This window comes from Triturus cristatus, chromosome 7 (genome assembly GCF_964204655.1).
Source record: "Triturus cristatus chromosome 7, aTriCri1.1, whole genome shotgun sequence".
Taxonomy (NCBI): domain Eukaryota; kingdom Metazoa; phylum Chordata; class Amphibia; order Caudata; family Salamandridae; genus Triturus; species Triturus cristatus.
The window spans coordinates 1,400,800,021-1,400,812,443 of record NC_140590.1 but is presented as its reverse complement, the minus strand read 5'-3'; positions in this window follow the sequence as shown (position 1 = coordinate 1,400,812,443).

The window sequence follows — 12,423 nt, the reverse complement described above, 5'->3', positions numbered from 1 at the left end:
GACTCTAAACACACTTATTTTTGTTCCAAAAGTGATAATTCACCTGCAATAGTCATTTACAGTCAAAAAATTAAATATTAAAAAATTACTATTTTTGACCATATGGAAAAAGTTCGACAGGTCACGGGTCATCGTTTTTCATCAGAAAATTTATTTTTTGGACTGTAGAAAAATTGATTCAAAATGTCATTTGGATTGTGCCTCATGTTGAATAATCACTTTTTAAAGCCTCAATGTGACCAAAATTGACATTTTTACAGACTTTTTCTCCTACTCAGAAGCTTTTATTTTGACCAATTTTAGGCATTAAAATGACTCTAAACACACCTATTTTAGTTCCAAAACTGATAATTCACATGCAATAGTCATTTACAGTCAAAAAATTAAATATTAAAAAATTACCATTTTTGACCAACTGGAGAAAATTCAACAGGTCACGGGTCATCGTTTTTCATCAGAAAATAGATTTGTTGGACTTTAGAAAAATTGATTCAAAATGTCATTTGGATTGTGCCTCATGTTGAATAATCACTTTTTAAAGCCTCAATGTGACCAAAATTGAAATTTTTACAGACTTTTTCTCCTACTCAGAGGCTTCTATTTTGACCAATTTCAGGCATTAAAATGACTCTAAACACACTTATTTTAGTTCCAAAAGTGATAATTCACATGCAATAGTCATTTACAGTCAAAAAATTAACTATTAAAAAATTTCTATTTTTGACCATCTGGAGAAAGTTCGACAGGTCACGGGACATCGTTTTTCATCAGAAAATTTATTTTATGGACTATAGAAAAATTGATTCAAAATGTCATTTGGATTGTGCCTCATGTTGAATAACTACTTGTTAAAGCCTCAATGTGACCAAAATTGACATTTTTACAGACTTTTTCTCCTACTCAGAAGCTTCTATTTCGACCAATTTCAGGCATTAAAGTGACTCTAAACACACTTATTTTTGTTCCAAAAGTGATAATTCACACGCAATAGTCATTTACAGTCAAAAAAGTTAAATATTACAAAATTACCATTTTTGACCATCTGGAGAAATTTCGACAGGTCAGGGGTCATCATTTTTCATCAGAAAATTGATTTTTTGGACTGTAGAAAAATTGATTCAAAATGTCATTTGGATTGTGCCTCATGTTGAATAATCACTTTTTAAAGCCTCAATGTGACCAAAATTGACATTTTTACAGACTTTTTCTCCTACTCAGAAGCTTTTATTTTGACCAATTTTAGGCATTAAAATGACTCTAAACACACCTATTTTAGTTCCAAAACTGATAATTCACATGCAATAGTCATTTACAGTCAAAAAATTAAATATTAAAAAATTACCATTTTTGACCAACTGGAGAAAATTCAACAGGTCACGGGTCATCGTTTTTCATCAGAAAATAGATTTTTTGGACTTTAGAAAAATTGATTCAAAATGTCATTTGGATTGTGCCTCATGTTGAATAATCACTTTTTAAAGCCTCAATGTGACCAAAATTGAAATTTTTACAGACTTTTTCTCCTACTCAGAGGCTTCTATTTTGACCAATTACAGGCATTAAAATGACTCTGAACACACTTATTTTAGTTCCAAAAGTGATAATTCACATGCAATAGTCATTTACAGTCAAAAAATTAACTATTAAAAAATTACTATTTTTGACCATCTGGAGAAAGTTCGACAGGTCACGGGACATCGTTTTTCATCAGAAAATTTATTTCATGGACTATAGAAAAATTAATTCAAAATGTCATTTCGATTGTGCCTCATGTTGAATAACTACTTGTTAAAGCCTCAATGTGACCAAAATTGCCATTTTTACAGACTTTTTCACCTACTCAGAAGCTTCTATTTCGACCAATTTCAGGCATTAAAGTGACTCTAAACACACTTATTTTTGTTCCAAAAGTGATAATTCACATGCAATAGTCATTTACAGTCAAAAAAGTTAAATATTAAAAAAATTACCATTTTTGACCATCTGGAGAAATTTCGACAGGTCACGGGTCATCATTTTTCATCAGAAAATTGATTTTTAGGACTGTAGAAAAATTGATTCAAAATGTCATTTGGATTGTGCCTCATGTTGAATAATCACTTTTTAAAGCCTCAATGTGACCAAAATTGACATTTTTACAGACTTTTTCTCCTACTCAGAAGCTTTTATTTTGACCAATTTTAGGCATTAAAATGACTCTAAACACACCTATTTTAGTTCCAAAACTGATAATTCACATGCAATAGTCATTTACAGTCAAAAAATTAAATATTAAAAAATTAGCATTTTTGACCAACTGGAGAAAATTCAACAGGTCACGGGTCATCGATTTTCATCAGAAAATAGATTTTTTGGACTTTAGAAAAATTGATTCAAAATGTCATTTGGATTGTGCCTCATGTTGAATAATCACTTTTTAAAGCCTCAATGTGACCAAAATTGAAATTTTTACAGACTTTTTCTCCTACTCAGAGGCTTCTATTTTGACCAATTTCAGGCATTAAAATGACTCTAAACACACTTATTTTAGTTCCAAAAGTGATAATTCACATGCAATAGTCATTTACAGTCAAAAAATTAACTATTAAAAAATTACTATTTTTGACCATCTGGAGAAAGTTCGACAGGTCACGGGACATCGTTTTTCATCAGAAAATTTATTTTATGGACTATAGAAAAATTGATTCAAAATGTCATTTGGATTGTGCCTCATGTTGAATAACTACTTGTTAAAGCCTCAATGTGACCAAAATTGACATTTTTACAGACTTTTTCTCCTACTCAGAAGCTTTTATTTTGACCAATTTTAGGCATTAAAATGACTCTAAACACACCTATTTTAGTTCCAAAACTGATAATTCACATGCAATAGTCATTTACAGTCAAAAAACTTAAATATTAAAAAATTACCATTTTTGACCAACTGGAGAAAATTCAACAGGTCACGGGTCATCGTTTTTCATCAGAAAATAGATTTTTTGGACTTTAGAAAAATTGATTCAAAATGTCATTTGGATTGTGCCTCATGTTGAATAATCACTTTTTAAAGCCTCAATGTGACCAAAATTGAAATTTTTACAGACTTTTTCTCCTACTCAGAGGCTTCTATTTTGACCAATTACAGGCATTAAAATGACTCTGAACACACTTATTTTAGTTCCAAAAGTGATAATTCACATGCAATAGTCATTTACAGTCAAAAAATTAACTATTAAAAAATTACTATTTTTGACCATCTGGAGAAAGTTCGACAGGTCACGGGACATCGTTTTTCATCAGAAAATTTATTTCATGGACTATAGAAAAATTGATTCAAAATGTCATTTGGATTGTGCCTCATGTTGAATAACTACTTGTTAAAGCCTCAATGTGACCAAAATTGCCATTTTTACAGACTTTTTCTCCTACTCAGAAGCTTCTATTTCGACCAATTTCAGGCATTAAAGTGACTCTAAACACACTTATTTTTGTTCCAAAAGTGATAATTCACATGCAATAGTCATTTACAGTCAAAAAAGTTAAATATTAAAAAATTACCATTTTTGACCATCTGGAGAAATTTCGACAGGTCACGGGTCATCATTTTTCATCAGAAAATTGATTTTTTGGACTGTAGAAAAATTGATTCAAAATGTCATTTGGATTGTGCCTCATGTTGAATAATCACTTTTTAAAGCCTCGATGTGACCAAAATTGACATTTTTACAGACTTTTTCTCCTACTCAGAAGCTTTTATTTTGACCAATTTTAGGCATTAATATGACTCTAAACACACCTATTTTAGTTCCAAAACTGATAATTCACATGCAATAGTCATTTACAGTCAAAAAATTAAATATTAAAAAATTAGCATTTTTGACCAACTGGAGAAAATTCAACAGGTCACGGGTCATCGTTTTTCATCAGAAAATAGATTTTTTGGACTTTAGAAAAATTGATTCAAAATGTCATTTGGATTGTGCCTCATGTTGAATAATCACTTTTTAAAGCCTCAATGTGACCAAAATTGAAATTTTTACAGACTTTTTCTCCTACTCAGAGGCTTCTATTTTGACCAATTTCAGGCATTAAAATGACTCTAAACACACTTATTTTAGTTCCAAAAGTGATAATTCACATGCAATAGTCATTTACAGTCAAAAAATTAACTATTACGAAATTACTATTTTTGACCATCTGGAGAAAGTTCGACAGGTCACGGGACATCGTTTTTCATCAGAAAATTTATTTTATGGACTATAGAAAAATTGATTCAAAATGTCATTTGGATTGTGCCTCATGTTGAATAACTACTTGTTAAAGCCTCAATGTGACCAAAATTGCCATTTTTACAGACTTTTTCTCCTACTCAGAAGCTTCTATTTCGACCAATTTCAGGCATCAAAGTGACTCTAAACACACTTATTTTTGTTCCAAAAGTGATAATTCACATGCAATAGTCATTTACAGTCAAAAAAGTTAAATATTAAAAAATTACCATTTTTGACCATCTGGAGAAATTTTGACAGGTCACGGGTCATCATTTTTCATCAGAAAATTGATTTTTTGGACTGTAGAAAAATTGATTCAAAATGTCATTTGGATTGTGCCTCATGTTGAATAATCACTTTTTAAAGCCTCAATGTGACCAAAATTGACATTTTTACAGACTTTTTCTCCTACTCAGAAGCTTTTATTTTGACCAATTTTAGGCATTAAAATGACTCTAAACACACCTATTTTAGTTCCAAAACTGATAATTCACATGCAATAGTCATTTACAGTCAAAAAATTAAATATTAAAAAATTACCATTTTTGACCAACTGGAGAAAATTCAACAGGTCACGGGTCATCGTTTTTCATCAGAAAATAGATTTTTTGGACTTTAGAAAAATTGATTCAAAATGTCATTTGGATTGTGCCTCATGTTGAATAATCACTTTTTAAAGCCTCAATGTGACCAAAATTGACATTTTTACAGACTTTTTCTCCTACTCAGAAGCTTTTATTTTGACCAATTTTGGGCATTAAAATGACTCTAAACATACCTATTTTAGTTCCAAAACTGATAATTCACATGCAATAGTCATTTACAGTCAAAAAATTAAATATTAAAAAATTACCATTTTTGACCAACTGGAGAAAATTCAACAGGTCACGGGTCATCGTTTTTCATCAGAAAATAGATTTGTTGGACTTTAGAAAAATTGATTCAAAATGTCATTTGGATTGTGCCTCATGTTGAATAATCACTTTTTGAAGCCTCAATGTGACCAAAATTGAAATTTTTACAGACTTTTTCTCCTACTCAGAGGCTTCTATTTTGACCAATTTCAGGCATTAAAATGACTCTAAACACACTTATTTTAGTTCCAAAAGTGATAATTCACATGCAATAGTCATTTACAGTCAAAAAATTAACTATTAAAAAATTACTATTTTTGACCATCTGGAGAAAGTTCGACAGGTCACGGGACATTGTTTTTCATCAGAAAATAGATTTTTGGGACTTTAGAAAAATTGATTCAAAATGTCATTTGGATTGTGCCTCATGTTGAATAATCACTTTTTAAAGCCTCAATGTGACCAAAATTGACATTTTTACAGACTTTTTCTCCTACTCAGAAGCTTTTATTTTGACCAATTTTAGGCATTAAAATGACTCTAAACACACCTATTTTAGTTCCAAAACTGATAATTCACATGCAATAGTCATTTACAGTCAAAAAACTTAAATATTAAAAAATTACCATTTTTGACCATCTGGAGAAAATTCAACAGGTCACGGGTCATCGTTTTTCATCAGAAAATAGATTTTTTGGACTTTAGAAAAATTGATTCAAAATGTCATTTGGATTGTGCCTCATGTTGAATAATCACTTTTTAAAGCCTCAATGTGACCAAAATTGAAATTTTTACAGACTTTTTCTCCTACTCAGAGGCTTCTATTTTGACCAATTACAGGCATTAAAATGACTCTGAACACACTTATTTTAGTTCCAAAAGTGATAATTCACATGCAATAGTCATTTACAGTCAAAAAATTAACTATTAAAAAATTACTATTTTTGACCATCTGGAGAAAGTTCGACAGGTCACGGGACATCGTTTTTCATCAGAAAATTTATTTCATGGACTATAGAAAAATTGATTCAAAATGTCATTTGGATTGTGCCTCATGTTGAATAACTACTTGTTAAAGCCTCAATGTGACCAAAATTGCCATTTTTACAGACTTTTTCTCCTACTCTGAAGCTTCTATTTCGACCAATTTCAGGCATTAAAGTGACTCTAAACACACTTATTTTTGTTCCAAAAGTGATAATTCACATGCAATAGTCATTTACAGTCAAAAAAGTTAAATATTAAAAAATTACCATTCTTGACCATCTGGAGAAATTTCGACAGGTCACGGGTCATCATTTTTCATCAGAAAATTGATTTTTTGGACTGTAGAAAAATTGATTCAAAATGTCATTTGGATTGTGCCTCATGTTGAATAATCACTTTTTAAAGCCTCAATGTGACCAAAATTGACATTTTTACAGACTTTTTCTCCTACTCAGAAGCTTTTATTTTGACCAATTTTAGGCATTAATATGACTCTAAACACACCTATTTTAGTTCCAAAACTGATAATTCACATGCAATAGTCATTTACAGTCAAAAAATTAAATGTTAAAAAATTAGCATTTTTGACCAACTGGAGAAAATTCAACAGGTCACGGGTCATCGTTTTTCATCAGAAAATAGATTTTTTGGACTTTAGAAAAATTGATTCAAAATGTCATTTGGATTGTGCCTCATGTTGAATAATCACTTTTTAAAGCCTCAATGTGACCAAAATTGAAATTTTTACAGACTTTTTCTCCTACTCAGAGGCTTCTATTTTGACCAATTTCAGGCATTAAAATGACTCTAAACACACTTATTTTAGTTCCAAAAGTGATAATTCACATGCAATAGTCATTTACAGTCAAAAAATTAACTATTAAAAAATTACTATTTTTGACCATCTGGATTAAGTTCGACAGGTCACGGTACATCGTTTTTCATCAGAAAATTTATTTTATGGACTATAGAAAAATTGATTCAAAATGTCATTTGGATTGTGCCTCATGTTGAATAACTACTTGTTAAAGCCTCAATGTGACCAAAATTGCCATTTTTACAGACTTTTTCTCCTACTCAGAAGCTTCTATTTCGACCAATTTCAGGCATCAAAGTGACTCTAAACACACTTATTTTTGTTCCAAAAGTGATAATTCACATGCAATAGTCATTTACAGTCAAAAAAGTTAAATATTAAAAAATTACCATTTTTGACCATCTGGAGAAATTTTGACAGGTCACGGGTCATCATTTTTCATCAGAAAATTGATTTTTTGGACTGTAGAAAAATTGATTCAAAATGTCATTTGGATTGTGCCTCATGTTGAATAATCACATTTTAAAGCCTCAATGTGACCAAAATTGACATTTTTACAGACTTTTTCTCCTACTCAGAAGCTTTTATTTTGACCAATTTTAGGCATTAAAATGACTCTAAACACACCTATTTTAGTTCCAAAACTGATAATTCACATGCAATAGTCATTTACAGTCAAAAAATTAAATATTAAAAAATTACCATTTTTGACCAACTGGAGAAAATTCAACAGGTCACGGGTCATCGTTTTTCATCAGAAAATAGATTTTTTGGACTTTAGAAAAATTGATTCAAAATGTCATTTGGATTGTGCCTCATGTTGAATAATCACTTTTTAAAGCCTCAATGTGACCAAAATTGACATTTTTACAGACTTTTTCTCCTACTCAGAAGCTTTTATTTTGACCAATTTTAGGCATTAAAATGACTCTAAACACACCTATTTTAGTTCCAAAACTGATAATTCACATGCAATAGTCATTTACAGTCAAAAAATTAAATATTAAAAAATTACCATTTTTGACCAACTGGAGAAAATTCAACAGGTCACGGGTCATCGTTTTTCATCAGAAAATAGATTTGTTGGACTTTAGAAAAATTGATTCAAAATGTCATTTGGATTGTGCCTCATGTTGAATAATCACTTTTTGAAGCCTCAATGTGACCAAAATTGAAATTTTTACAGACTTTTTCTCCTACTCAGAGGCTTCTATTTTGACCAATTTCAGGCATTAAAATGACTCTAAACACACTTATTTTAGTTCCAAAAGTGATAATTCACATGCAATAGTCATTTACAGTCAAAAAATTAACTATTAAAAAATTACTATTTTTGACCATCTGGAGAAAGTTCGACAGGTCACGGGACATCGTTTTTCATCAGAAAATTTATTTTATGGACTATAGAAAAATTGATTCAAAATGTCATTTGGATTGTGCCTCATGTTGAATAACTACTTGTTAAAGCCTCAATGTGACCAAAATTGCCATTTTTACAGACTTTTTCTCCTACTCAGAAGCTTCTATTTCGACCAATTTCAGGCATCAAAGTGACTCTAAACACACTTATTTTTGTTCCAAAAGTGATAATTCACATGCAATAGTCATTTACAGTCAAAAAAGTTAAATATTAAAAAATTACCATTTTTGACCATCTGGAGAAATTTTGACAGGTCACGGGTCATCATTTTTCATCAGAAAATTGATTTTTTGGACTGTAGAAAAATTGATTCAAAATGTCATTTGGATTGTGCCTCATGTTGAATAATCACTTTTTAAAGCCTCAATGTGACCAAAATTGACATTTTTACAGACTTTTTCTCCTACTCAGAAGCTTTTATTTTGACCAATTTTAGGCATTAAAATGACTCTAAACACACCTATTTTAGTTCCAAAACTGATAATTCACATGCAATAGTCATTTACAGTCAAAAAATTAAATATTAAAAAATTACCATTTTTGACCAACTGGAGAAAATTCAACAGGTCACGGGTCATCGTTTTTCATCAGAAAATAGATTTTTTGGACTTTAGAAAAATTGATTCAAAATGTCATTTGGATTGTGCCTCATGTTGAATAATCACTTTTTAAAGCCTCAATGTGACCAAAATTGACATTTTTACAGACTTTTTCTCCTACTCAGAAGCTTTTATTTTGACCAATTTTAGGCATTAAAATGACTCTAAACACACCTATTTTAGTTCCAAAACTGATAATTCACATGCAATAGTCATTTACAGTCAAAAAATTAAATATTAAAAAATTACCATTTTTGACCAACTGGAGAAAATTCAACAGGTCACGGGTCATCGTTTTTCATCAGAAAATAGATTTGTTGGACTTTAGAAAAATTGATTCAAAATGTCATTTGGATTGTGCCTCATGTTGAATAATCACTTTTTGAAGCCTCAATGTGACCAAAATTGAAATTTTTACAGACTTTTTCTCCTACTCAGAGGCTTCTATTTTGACCAATTTCAGGCATTAAAATGACTCTAAACACACTTATTTTAGTTCCAAAAGTGATAATTCACATGCAATAGTCATTTACAGTCAAAAAATTAACTATTAAAAAATTACTATTTTTGACCATCTGGAGAAAGTTCGACAGGTCACGGGACATTGTTTTTCATCAGAAAATAGATTTTTGGGACTTTAGAAAAATTGATTCAAAATGTCATTTGGATTGTGCCTCATGTTGAATAATCACTTTTTAAAGCCTCAATGTGACCAAAATTGAAATTTTTACAGACTTTTTCTCCTACTCAGAGGCTTCTATTTTGACCAATTACAGGCATTAAAATGACTCTGAACACACTTATTTTAGTTCCAAAAGTGATAATTCACATGCAATAGTCATTTACAGTCAAAAAATTAACTATTAAAAAATTACTATTTTTGACCATCTGGAGAAAGTTCGACAGGTCACGGGACATCGTTTTTCATCAGAAAATTTATTTCATGGACTATAGAAAAATTGATTCAAAATGTCATTTGGATTGTGCCTCATGTTGAATAACTACTTGTTAAAGCCTCAATGTGACCAAAATTGCCATTTTTACAGACTTTTTCTCCTACTCAGAAGCTTCTATTTCGACCAATTTCAGGCATTAAAGTGACTCTAAACACACTTATTTTTGTTCCAAAAGTGATAATTCACATGCAATAGTCATTTACAGTCAAAAAAGTTAAATATTAAAAAATTACCATTTTTGACCATCTGGAGAAATTTCGACAGGTCACGGGTCATCATTTTTCATCAGAAAATTGATTTTTTGGACTGTAGAAAAATTGATTCAAAATGTCATTTGGATTGTGCCTCATGTTGAATAATCACTTTTTAAAGCCTCAATGTGACCAAAATTGACATTTTTACAGACTTTTTCTCCTACTCAGAAGCTTTTATTTTGACCAATTTTAGGCATTAATATGACTCTAAACACACCTATTTTAGTTCCAAAACTGATAATTCACATGCAATAGTCATTTACAGTCAAAAAATTAAATGTTAAAAAATTAGCATTTTTGACCAACTGGAGAAAATTCAACAGGTCACGGGTCATCGTTTTTCATCAGAAAATAGATTTTTTGGACTTTAGAAAAATTGATTCAAAATGTCATTTGGATTGTGCCTCATGTTGAATAATCACTTTTTAAAGCCTCAATGTGACCAAAATTGAAATTTTTACAGACTTTTTCTCCTACTCAGAGGCTTCTATTTTGACCAATTTCAGGCATTAAAATGACTCTAAACACACTTATTTTAGTTCCAAAAGTGATAATTCACATGCAATAGTCATTTACAGTCAAAAAATTAACTATTAAAAAATTACTATTTTTGACCATCTGGAGAAAGTTCGACAGGTCACGGGACATCGTTTTTCATCAGAAAATTTATTTTATGGACTATAGAAAAATTGATTCAAAATGTCATTTGGATTGTGCCTCATGTTGAATAACTACTTGTTAAAGCCTCAATGTGACCAAAATTGCCATTTTTACAGACTTTTTCTCCTACTCAGAAGCTTCTATTTCGACCAATTTCAGGCATCAAAGTGACTCTAAACACACTTATTTTTGTTCCAAAAGTGATAATTCACATGCAATAGTCATTTACAGTCAAAAAAGTTAAATATTAAAAAATTACCATTTTTGACCATCTGGAGAAATTTTGACAGGTCACGGGTCATCATTTTTCATCAGAAAATTGATTTTTTGGACTGTAGAAAAATTGATTCAAAATGTCATTTGGATTGTGCCTCATGTTGAATAATCACTTTTTAAAGCCTCAATGTGACCAAAATTGACATTTTTACAGACTTTTTCTCCTACTCAGAAGCTTTTATTTTGACCAATTTTAGGCATTAAAATGACTCTAAACACACCTATTTTAGTTCCAAAACTGATAATTCACATGCAATAGTCATTTACAGTCAAAAAATTAAATATTAAAAAATTACCATTTTTGACCAACTGGAGAAAATTCAACAGGTCACGGGTCATCGTTTTTCATCAGAAAATAGATTTTTTGGACTTTAGAAAAATTGATTCAAAATGTCATTTGGATTGTGCCTCATGTTGAATAATCACTTTTTAAAGCCTCAATGTGACCAAAATTGACATTTTTACAGACTTTTTCTCCTACTCAGAAGCTTTTATTTTGACCAATTTTAGGCATTAAAATGACTCTAAACACACCTATTTTAGTTCCAAAACTGATAATTCACATGCAATAGTCATTTACAGTCAAAAAATTAAATATTAAAAAATTACCATTTTTGACCAACTGGAGAAAATTCAACAGGTCACGGGTCATCGTTTTTCATCAGAAAATAGATTTGTTGGACTTTAGAAAAATTGATTCAAAATGTCATTTGGATTGTGCCTCATGTTGAATAATCACTTTTTGAAGCCTCAATGTGACCAAAATTGAAATTTTTACAGACTTTTTCTCCTACTCAGAGGCTTCTATTTTGACCAATTTCAGGCATTAAAATGACTCTAAACACACTTATTTTAGTTCCAAAAGTGATAATTCACATGCAATAGTCATTTACAGTCAAAAAATTAACTATTAAAAAATTACTATTTTTGACCATCTGGAGAAAGTTCGACAGGTCACGGGACATCGTTTTTCATCAGAAAATTTATTTTATGGACTATAGAAAAATTGATTCAAAATGTCATTTGGATTGTGCCTCATGTTGAATAACTACTTGTTAAAGCCTCAATGTGACCAAAATTGCCATTTTTACAGACTTTTTCTCCTACTCAGAAGCTTCTATTTCGACCAATTTCAGGCATCAAAGTGACTCTAAACACACTTATTTTTGTTCCAAAAGTGATAATTCACATGCAATAGTCATTTACAGTCAAAAAAGTTAAATATTAAAAAATTACCATTTTTGACCATCTGGAGAAATTTTGACAGGTCACGGGTCATCATTTTTCATCAGAAAATTGATTTTTTGGACTGTAGAAAAATTGATTCAAAATGTCATTTGGATTGTGCCT